We start from the raw sequence: 11,756 nt of genomic DNA, 5'->3' as shown, positions 1-11,756 counted from the left end.
AGGTCTACTCTGCAAACCATGCAGCGATGCCAAAGTAGCAAGTGAGTTTTCAGAGGGAAAATTGTGGACTGAATGGAAGCTGGACTATCTTAAGCGTCACGTTCAGCATAAAAGTAATTTAAAAGCTGTCGAAACTGTACGAAGACTCAAGATGGGACAGGGGAATGGTACTTTATTGCGGGAGAGCGCAAAAGAAAAAAGGAACGAGTTGTCACACAAAACAAAATCGGACCCTGAACAAGTTAAAGTTCACATTGACAATATTTTACTTGCCATCAAAATGAATGCATCAATGCTGTCAGTTCAACAAATCCACGATCACATGGCAAAGTATGTGAGTACACCACCGTGACGTGCGGTGAGGGTTGGGGTTGGTGAGGCACTGACTCAGAGTCAGATTTACAAACATACTGTATGACCCTAAGGCACTGACTCACAAGTCAGTTTTACATCCAAACATGGTTGTTATACCATTCTTGATTAAATTTAATAACATTTTAAACACACCACTGTACATTTAAACACACCACTGCAGTATACTTACCTTTACTTGTAAATGAAGTCCATTCTCCTGTCCTTCTGGACGAAGATCACCAAATGATTCCCGAGCGCGGCACCGCTGCTGCTCACTGCTCCCCTCTCCCCCAGGGGATGGATTAAAATCACATGGGGATGGGTTAAATGCAGAGGACAAATTTCACCACACCCAGTGACAATCATTGGGTGTAAGGGAGTGGAGACGACCAGGCGGGGGGTTAGTACTCCGTCGAAACGTCCGATTGCTCGTTGGACGCAGGATCGACAGACGCGGGGGCAGAAGACTCCGGCACCGGCGGACAAGGCCGCCTCGGGCCCTTACCCCTGGGCCCCTCAACCGTCCTCGGCTGTCCGCGCCGGGGGCCCGGTTGGTCTGGGTGACAGCGATGGAACACCGCGATGAGCGAACGGTCGAGGATCCAGCGGCTCGGGACCCAGGAGCAGTGGGCGTCGTCATAGCCCTCCCAATCCACCAGGTATTGGAAGCCACGACCGCGCCGCCGCGATCGGAGCAGGGAGCGGACGCCGGAAGCCGGGCCCCCCTCGACGAGCTGGGGCGGCGGCGGGGGCACGGGCGCCGGCGCCAATGCGCTCTCAAAGACGGGCCGCACACGGGACACGTGGAACGTGGGGTGTACCTTCATGGACTCCGGAAGGAGGAGACGGACGGCCTGATCACCTTCTGGATGGGAAACGGTCCAACAAACCGCGGCGCCAGCTTGCGGGACCCCTTTCGCTGCGGCAAATCCTGCGTCGAGAGCCACACCCGCTGGCCCACTCTGTACTCCGGGGCCGGCGACCGGCGCTTGTTTACCTGGCGGGCGTAGCCTGAAACAGAGCGGAGAAGAGCGGTCCGGGCCCTCGCCCAGGTGATGAGGACAACGGCGGACACAAGCCTGGGCCGACGGGCACGCCGTTTCACGTTCCTGGTGGGGAGGGAATTGTGGGCGTACTCCACCCAAGGCAGCTGTTGGACCCACCCACGCTGGTCCCCAGCGGCCATGCATCGGAGGGACCTGCCCAGCTCCTGGTTCAGACTGAGAGTGAAACCCCAACGAGAGGCTGGCCGTAGCGCCGAGGAGTCGGCAGAACTCCGCCCAGAAGGTGGACGCGAACTGCGGGCCACGGTCCGACACGATGCCCTGTGGGAGGCCGTGGTGACGAAACAACTCCCGCACCATGATGGACGCAGTCTGCTTCACAGACGAAAGCTTAGGCAGAGGAATGAAGTGCGTCATTTTGCTGAACTGGTCCACCACCGTGAGGACCACCGTGTTCCCCTCCGAGGGGGGAAGGCCCGTGACAGTCGATGGACAGGTGAGACCAGGGAGGGATAGAATCGTCAACAAATGTAGAATCTGCAGAAAGTCGGTAGTGTGGCCGAGCGGTCTAAGGCGCTCGGTTTAGGTTTTAGTCTCTCCTGAGGTGTGGGTTCAAGTCCCACCACAGCCCCTTCTGCAACAATTCAGGTGTGTTCTTGTTGCCCAACTCCTGTCAATGCAGCTGCATAAAGTATAAGAACCCTTCTTAGGTCTTTGCGAAATATCAATCTTGGCCTTTCATTCTAACCTGGAGTACCCATTTATAGTAATCCCTCGTTTATCGCAGATAATTGGTAAAGGGAAATTCGGTAAGTACGGTCACCAACAAGAAGTACTGGGCAGGCTAACGAGTTAAGATGCTAATTCGCGATCGAGTTAACACGCGAAAACGGACTTCTAAAGGAATGTGAACAAACATTTAGAGCATTACTACATTGTGCTAAAGGTTAGACACGTTTCCTCAATTTAGAAGTTTTATTTTGACTTTTAAATGATTTTTTTAATTTGGAAAAAAACTCAGCGATGTAGTGAAGCCGCGAGAAACGAAATGCGAAGTAGCGAGGGATCACTGTAATAGGTAACGACATTATGTATTTGGACTGAGAATGGTGAAAGAAGGCACATACATGCCTCGCAATCTGTATGCATTGAGGATGGGTCAACCTCCGCGCAGCACAGCCAACGTGTGGAAAATATTATCCGCACAACATTTCTTCTCAAAAGCATGACTTTTCCAAAGAAGGTCCAAAGATTTGCATGTGCCACAAGTTCCAAATAGCAGAGGATGGTTTCGATACATCGACCTCTGGGTTATGGGCCCAGCACGCTCCCGCTGCGCCACTCTGCTGCGTAGAAAGTGTCATTCAAGATGTCCTCCAATTGGCAAATAAGCATTTGGTTCCAGGCTTCATTATGATCAAAGCTCAGTCGGGCAGCACTAACCTGGATGCTATTATATGCTATGGTTTCAAAAACAACTAGTCCCTGATCTAACAATTAAGTCAAGTCAAGTTTATTTATATAGCCCTAAATCACAAGCAGTCTCAAAGGGCTTCACACATACAATACAAATTGACAATTATTCTCAAAGCATCCCCTGATCTTAAGATCCCACCTTAAAGATTAGTCTAATATATTTGATAATGGATTAAAATATTAAAATATTAAAATTTTATAAATATATTATATTTTTAAGATTGAGTTCACTGTAAAAAAATTCTGAAGAGATTTTTGAAGGATCAAGCCATTGTGAGTCTCAAATACGGATTGAGGGGGGCCCCGGTGATCCGCGTCCGGGCGAGGGAAAACCAAATCCAGTTTTGTTTCTCATCATTAGGGGTTTTTGTGAGCCGTGCTTTATCTAGCCCCTTACCTAGGACCCTTTTGCCATGGGTGACCCTACTAGACACTTCTGTGCTCGACACGGATTGTCCATACTGAACACCATGTTCAAGCATAAGGGTGTCCATGTGTGCACTTGGCACCAGGACACCCTAGGCCGCAGTTCGATGATCGACTTTGTAGTCGTGTCATCGGATTTGCGGCCGCACGTTTTGGACACTCGGGTGAAGAGATGTGCGGAGCTGTCAACTGATCACCACCTGGTGGTGGGTTGGCTCCGATAGTGGGGGAAGATGCCGGTCCGACCTAGCAGACCCAAATGTACTGTGAGGGTCTGCTGGGAATGTCTGGCAGAATCCCCTGTCAGGAAGAGCTTCAACTCCCACCTCCGGCAGAGCTTTTCCCACGTCCCGGTGGAGGCGGGGGTCATTGAGTTCGAGTGGACCATGTTTTGTGCCTCCATTGTTGAGGCAGCCGACCAGAGCTGTGGCCGTAAGGTGGTCGGTGCCTGTCGTGGTGGCAACCCCCGAACCCGCTGGTGGACACAGGTGGTAAGGGATGACGTCAAGCTGAAGAAGGAGTCCTATCGGAAGCGGAACACGGCTTCGGCGGTTGCTGAGACAAAAACCCGGGCGTAGGAGTTTGGCGAGGCCATGGAGAATGACTTCCGGACGGCTTCGAGGAAATTCTGGTCCACCCTCCGACGTCTCAGGCGGGGGAAGCAGTGCACTGTCAACACTGTTTACAGTGGAGATGGCGTGCTGCTGACCTTGACTCGGGACGTCGCGAGTCGGTGGGCAGAATACTTTGAAGACCTCCTCAATTCCACCGACATGCCTTCCATTGTGGAAGCAGGGCCTGGAGACTCTGAGGTGGACTTTCCAATCTCTGGGGTCGAAGTCAATGAGGTAGTAAAAAACTTCTCGGGTGCAAGGCCCCAGGGGTGGATGAGATCCGCCCGGAGTTTTTAAAGGCTCTGGATGTTGTGGGGCTGTCATGGCTGACATGCCTCTACAGTAGGGGTGTCCAAACTGGCCCGCGGTCCAGTTTTTATTGGCCCGCAGCAAATTCTGAAAACATAATTGAATGTGGCCCGCACAACAGCTTGAGCATTTCTCAGTTTCCACACTAGATGGAGCCCGCCACACAAAGCGCTTGACGTCCGATAAGCAAGGAAGAGAAGCGAACGCGCAGCGTTTGATTTGAGTCACACTAGCAACGACCCTGTGACACGGCCTTGATGGTGGACTGCTCCTGCTTTGATCTTGAAACTTCTTCCGCAACCAAGATTTTCGTTCCCTCTTTGTGGCCTTGGACCATAGTTGTGGAGGCTCTTCCCAGCCAAGCCCCACTCTCCTTCTTTGCACCTTGCCAATTACTTCCTGATGTTGAAGCCTGCCGATAGCCCCACAAGTGCAATTCTCACAGTAGGATCTGAGGATTATTTTAACTCAAGAACGAACCTGACCTTCTCCTGTTTGTAGCCCAAGGTCATGGACTGGATCGGCAGTTGCAGCGCAGTTGCCCAGAACAAGCCCGTGTCAGAGAAACCTTTCGGTAAACCGAGCCATTTCCGAATGTAGGAGTTGGCTTAGTATGTCCAGCCCGTTCGCTGTTGAGGATGGAATGTTGCTCATCTTCAGTGGCCACATGACCCTTTGGTACAATGTGAAGTTGTAGCACCACAATTTGTGCGTTCCGGGTAGCTGGCTCTTGTCGATGATCGCCAGGCCTTCTGCGAGTGTTTTCTTCTTTGTTACATTATCAACAAGGCGGTGTAGGACAGCACTTTTGGGTGCTGTGTGGGGAAACTAGCTATGTATCTTCCGATTTCAAAGTTTTAATCTTCTGATTGTCACTCATATTGTTTCGCATCTGTTGTGTACAGGCTTCATTACATTATGAACAAAGCTCCGTCGGGCAGCACTAACCTGGATGCTGGTGAAGAAACATCATCATGGGTTTAAAGTCCGTGTTCCAGGCGCCGCTGGGTTGTACTGGATTCTCAGTATGGCTTTCTTCCACCGGGGACAGTCCATGGCCATCTCGTGGTTGAGAGTCCTATACCGAGAAAATCTTTGGAGCAAAACTTTTTACAGCCGGATGCCTTTCCTGACACCAACCCAAGGGGAAATGCTGGTGAAGAAACCATATTTCCAATCTCACGTCTTAATAGAATCGTCAACAAATGCAGAAACCACAGAAGGTCGGTAGTGTGGCCGAGCGGTCTAAGGCGCTGGATTAAGGCTCCAGTCTCTCCTGAGGCGTGGGTTCAAATCCCACCACTGCCATTTATGCATGAATTCAGGTTTTTTCGTCTTGCCCAACTCCTGTCAGTGCAGCTGCGTAAAGTATCAGGACTCTGAAAAGGTATAAATATACAAATATCAATCTTTGCCTTTCATTCTAACCTTGAGTACTAGGGGTGTAACGATTCATCGATACACATCGATTAATCGATATAATGCTCTACGATTTATAGGCATTGATGCTAAACGTAAACATCGATTTATATCGCCGTGTTTGACCTCGGACATTAGACGCGACTTTATTTTGAAATCCAGTTCATTGTTGCTTTCTTCCTCTTTCCGGGAGCAGTGCGCGGCAAGAAGACGAGGAAATTTGCTCCCCTTTGGGCTTCAAGTCATTAGTTTGGAAGCACTTTGGATTCCAAAGGAAAGATGGCTCAACGGACAATTAAAATTATTGTAAATAAATAGTTCAGTAATGCACTTTAAAGTTAATGGTATTACAAAAAAAGAAAGAATATTCATTTTTCTTTACTTATGAGAATAAATATAGAAATTTGATAAAGTTCAGTGTTAAAATAAGCACTTTGTATACCAGTTCAAAAAGTTCAAGTTCAAAGTCAGCTTTATTGTCAATCCCTTCATATGTCAGAAACACAAAGAAACCGAAATTTCGTTTCCTCCATCCCACGGTGACGAGACACAGTACACGATAAACATACAAGTAGACGACACAATATAAAAACAAGAAGGCACAAACAATAACTAATAAATAATAAATAAATAAAATGAGTGATGAATAAATAATAAACAAATAACCCAATAAATAAGAGGAGCAAAACCGAGCCAGTGTGCGTACAGCAGACAGTAAGCATAGCGCAAAGTACAGGACGCTACGCAGAAAGGGGGGGCGAGTTCAGGATCCTAACAGCCTGGAGTATGAAGCTGTTGGAGAGTCTGGTGGTGCGGGAGCGCAGGCTCCTGTACCTCTTCCCAGAGGGCAGAAGCTCAAACAAAGAGTGAGCGGGGTGACTCACATCACTCACATCACTCACAATCGTGGTCGCCTTGCGGGTGAGATGGGAGGTGTAAATGTCCTTCAAGGAGGGGAGCGAAGCACCAATAATCTTACCAGCCGTGTTCACTATGCGCTGCAGGGCTTTCAAGTTGTAGTCAGTGCAGCCGCCACCCCAAACAGCAATACAGCTGGAGAGGACGCTCTCAATGGTGCCGCGGTAAAATGTAGTCATGACGGCCGGAGGAGCGCTCGCTCGCCTGAGTTTCCGCAGGAAGTACAGGCGGCGCTGGGCTTTCTTTGCCAGTGATGCGGTGTTGGTGGACCAGGAGAGATCCTCACTGATGTGCACCCCCAGGAACTTGGCGCTGCTCACTCTCTCCACCACAGCACCGTCGATGGTCAGCGGCAGGTGTTGGGTGTGACCCTTCCGGAAGTCCACAACAATCTCCTTGGTCTTGTCGACGTTCAGCAGGAGGTTGTTGTCCCTGCACCACGTGGTCAGAAGGTCAACCTCCAGCCTGTATTGAGTCTCGTCTCCCTTGGTGATGAGACCCACCAGAGTCGTGTCGTCAGCAAACTTCACTATGCGGTTGTCGCTGTAGGTCGCAGTGCAGTCGTGCGTCAAGAGGGTGAAGAGCAGCAGACTGAGCACGCAGCCTTGGGGGGCCCCCGTGCTCAGCGTGATGCTGGCGGAGATTTTGTCGCCAACACGTACCACCTGTGGCCTCTGACAGAGGAAGTCCAGTAGCCAGTTGCAGAGGTAGGTACTGAGGCTCAGCGTGTCAAGTTTACTGATGAGGCGTTGTGGCACAATGGTGTTGAAGGCAGAAATGAAGTCCACAAACAGCAATCTCACATACGAGTCCCTTTTCCCCTTTTGGGTGAGGGCTGAGTGGAGGGCAAAGCAGATGGCATCCTCAGAGGACCGTTTGGCTCGGTACGCAAACTGGAAGGGGTCAATGGAGGGGGGGAGAACGGACCGGATGTGCTCCAAGACAAGCCGCTCAAAGCACTTCATGATGATGGGCGTAAGTGCCACGGGGCGGTAGTCATTGAAGCAGGACGGAGCGGGTTTCTTCGGCACAAGTACGATGGTGGCAGCTTTGAAACACGACGGGACGATGGCCTGCTGCAGGGAAGTGTTAAAGATGTCCGTGAAGACATCCGTCAGCTCACCAGCGCAGTCCTTCAGCGCACGACCCGGGATGTTGTCGGGGCCCGCCGCCTTACGGATGTTGATAGCGGCAAGCGCCCTCCTCACGCTGTCGGCGGAGAGGCACAGGGGCAGCTCGTGTGAAGGGGGAGTGGCCTTCAGCGGGCAAGTGCTGTTCTGAGCGTCAAATCGAGCAAAGAAGCGGTTAAGGTCATTGAGCAGACGGACATCCCCTTCACAGCTCTGCGGTGCGGGCTTGTAGTCCGTGATGGTCGGAATGCCCTGCCAAAGGCTCCATGCGTCCCTGCTGTCCTTGAAGTGGGCGGTAATTTTGCAAGAGAACGCCCTCTTTGCTTCTTTGATGCCCCGGGACAGGTCGGCCCTCGCAGTCCTCAAGCCAGCCGCATCCCCCGCTCTAAAGGCTTTGTCCCTGGCCCTCAGCAGCCTGAAGACAGCCCCCGTCAGCCATGGCTTCCGGTTAGCCCGAGTGACGATGGATTTTGAGTGAGTCACATCATCAATGCACTTCCTGATGTAGAAGGAAACAGAGTCAGTATACTCCTCAATGTCTGTCCGATCGTCGCAAGTGGCAGCCCTCCTAAACATGTCCCAGTCAGTAGAGCCAAAGCAGTCACGAAGCGCATCAGAGGCACCCTCAGGCCACACCCGTACCCGCTTTCGAACCGGCCTGGATGCTCTCATCATTTATCTGTATGCGGGCAAAAGCATAAAAGTGATATGGTCAGAAGATGGGGGAGGGGAGCGGCTTTGAAAGCTCCTTTATGCGAAGAGTAGACCAGGTCCAGGAAGCTGTCGCCACGCGTAGGAAAATTAACATGCTGGTGAAGCCTCGGAAAAACAGACTTCAGATTAGCATGATTAAAATCCCCAGCGAAGATGGTGACACCGTCAGGGTGCGCTGTCTGTTGTTCACTGACAGCCTGGTACAGTTCACTAAGAGCCGCGATCCTGTCGCCTTCGATGTTGGAAGGCGGGATGTAAACCGCGACCAGCAGAATCGCGGTAAATTCCCTTGGCAGGTAAAAAGGACGGCACTTAATGATCACAAACTCTGCCAGGGGCGAGCAGTGCTTGCATACCACTACAGAGTCCCGCCACCATTCGTCACGGATGTAGACGCATATTCCACCTCCACGAGATTTTCCCCCTTGTACAATGGCCCGGTCCGCCCGATAGCACGCTAGCCGCTCCAGATGTAGGGCAGAGTCCGGAATGTTGACGGTCAACCAAGTCTCAGTGAACACGAGCACACAGCAGTCCCGCACTGTCCGGTTTGTAGATCGCAGCAAGCGAATGTAATCCATGTTGTTGTCCAGCGATCAAACATTCGCCAGAAGAATGGAAGGCACGGCCGGGCGAGCAGGGTTGGCCGCCAGCCTGGCCCGGACGCCCCCGCGCTTGCCCCTCTTCAGCCTCCTCGCACACCACTTTCGACGCTTCCCAACCGGGGGAGGAATAGCAGACAAGCCCGGCGACGCTTCAGGACGTAGCAGTCCGAGCTCCTTTAATGTCCCCGCATCAAAGTCCAGAACTCGACAAAACTCGCTTTCGCCGATGTCAAGCAGAACCTGCCTGCCGTACTTGTAGCACGACTCAGTACGACGAGACGAACAAAAAAAACTGCCGGCCAAACACTCATTAGACGGACAAAACACCGTTTGGGTGGGACAGAAAGAGCTCGCTGCGTACGCACGCGCCGCCATCTTGAAAATCTACTAATATACTACAATACTCTTGTAATTTCCTAAATAAAGAGTTTGCAGTACCTTGTTGATTTTGCGTATGAATTGTTATAAAACAGGATATTGTTCTATATTTTTTATTTAAAATAAAAATATCGATCGTGGAGCACTATATTGTGATGTATCGTGAATGAATCACAGCAGGCTTTAAGATATCGGCAAATATCGTATCGCGGTCCTTTGTATCGATATGATATAGTATCGTGACAAAACCCGCGATTTACACCCCTATTGAGTAACCATTTACAGTAATCCCTTGTTTATCGCGGATAATTGGTTCTAAAAACCACCCGCGATAAATGAAATGCAGACTAACGAGTTAGCGGTAAGATGCTAATTCGCAATCGTGTTAACACGTGAAAACAGACTTCTAAAGGAATGTAAACGAACATTTGGAGCAATACTACATTGTCCTAAAGGTTAAACACATGTTTCCTCAATTTAGAAGTTTTATTATGACTTTCAAATGTTTTTTAATTTGGAGAAAAACTCCGCGATGTAGTGAAGTCGCGATAAATAAAACGCAAAGTAGCGAGGGATCACTGTAACAGGTAACGACATTGTGTATTTGGACTGAGAATGGTGAATGAAGGCACATACATGCCGCGCAATCTGTATGCATTGTGGATGGGACGCAGCACAGCCAACGTGTGGAAATTATTATCCGCACAACATTTCTTCTCAAAAGCATGACTTAAAAGAAGGTCCAAAGCTTTGCAGACACCACAAATCCCAAATAGCAGAGGATGGTTTCGATCCATCGACCTCTGGGTTATGGGCCCAGCACGCTTCCGCTGCGCCACTCTGCTGTATAACACAGGTTGTTCATGATGTCCTCCAATTGGCAAACAAGCATTCGGGTGCCAGGCTTCAAAATTTGGGTGCGTATTATACATGGGTACAGGCTTTTTTCCAGCATCGACATGCCATTTTTAGGGTGCGTATTATGCACGGGGGCGCATTATGCATGGAAAAACACGGTAATAAATAAGAGGAGCAAATATGGAGCAAGTGTGCATACAGCAGACAGTCAGAATATAGCGCAAAAGTACAGGCCGCTACGCAGAAGGGGGGAGACAGTTCTATGTATCCTTCGATAGCAAAGTTTTAATATCATTCTGATTCTGATTGTCACTCATATTGTTTCGCATCCGTTGTGTACAGGCTTCATTACATTATGAAAAAAGCGGGCAGCACTAACCTGGATGCTGGTGAAGACACCAACTATTTATCCTCCAATTTCACATTTTAATAGAATTGTCAACAAATGTCACTGTGGGAATTGCATCAGGTCGGTAGTGTGGCCGAGGGGTCTAAGGTGCCGGAGTTAGGTTCCAGTCTCTCCTGAAGGGTGGGTTCAAGTCCCACCTCTGCCACCTATGCATCAATTCAGGTGTGTTCTTCTTGCCCAACTCCTGTCAATGCAGCAGCGTAATGTATAAGAACCCTTCAAAGGTCTTTGCGAAATATCAATCTTGGCGTTTCATTCTAATTTATAGTAATCCCTCATTTATCGCGGATAATTGGTTCCAAAAACCACCCGCGATAAGCAATGTTCCCTCTAAACTGCGCGCGTGCGCAATGGCGCACTGCCCGCACATTCTCATCCTGAACTCGCTCCCCCGTTCTGCGTAGCGTCCTGTACTTTTACTGTCTGTACTGTCTGTATGCACACTGGCTCTTATTTGTTGTGTTATCTGTTTGTTTATTATTTATTATTACTCTTATTATTTATTGTTTGTGCCTTTTTGTTTATGATGTTTTTTACTTTTGCGCTATGCTTGCTCGCTCCGTTTTGCTCCTCTTATTTATTGTGTTATCTGTTTATTTATTATTTATTCATCACTCTTACTGTTGATTGTTTGAATTTTTGCCTTCTTGTTTTTATATTGTGTCGCGTACTCGTATGTCTATCGTGGTATGTGTCTCGTCACCGTGGGATGGAGAAAAACATAATTTCGGTCTCTTTGTGTGTTGTGACATGTGGAGAGATTGACAATAAAGCTGACTTTGACTTTGACTTTGACTTATATGCGCCGTGCAGGTTAGCTAGCAGGTTAATTGATGCTAATCCAAAGCCCGCATCATGGCGCAACGAACAGGCAGCGATACATCCACTCACAAAGCCACAGTAAAAAAGAAATACAGTTCTTTTAAGATGGAATGGCTGTCGGAGTATGTGCAAATTGAAGAAAAAGCGCTGAAATTGGGTGAGATTTTTTCTTTTTCAAGTGAGCGATGCCAAAGTAGCAAGTGAGTTTTCAGAGGGAAAAATGTGGACTGAATGGAAGCTGGACTATCTTAAGCGTCACGTTCAGCATAAAAGTAATTTAAAAGCTGTCGAAACTGTACGAAGACTCAAGATGGGACAGG

General features: G+C 49.4%; 1 non-coding gene across 1 annotated transcript; it reads left to right on the top strand.

Annotated features, from left to right (window-relative positions):
- Positions 1-5,409: 5,409 nt before the first annotated feature.
- Positions 5,410-5,491, top strand: trnal-aag (transfer RNA leucine (anticodon AAG)). The gene has a single exon. It is a non-coding gene; the product is annotated as a tRNA-Leu (tRNA).
- The last annotated feature ends 6,265 nt before the right edge of the window (positions 5,492-11,756 follow it).

This window comes from Syngnathus typhle, linkage group LG4, assembly GCF_033458585.1.
Source record: "Syngnathus typhle isolate RoL2023-S1 ecotype Sweden linkage group LG4, RoL_Styp_1.0, whole genome shotgun sequence".
Classification (NCBI taxonomy): domain Eukaryota; kingdom Metazoa; phylum Chordata; class Actinopteri; order Syngnathiformes; family Syngnathidae; genus Syngnathus; species Syngnathus typhle.
The sequence above is the reverse complement of the archived record's forward strand: the minus strand, read 5'-3'. Positions and strand labels throughout refer to the sequence as shown.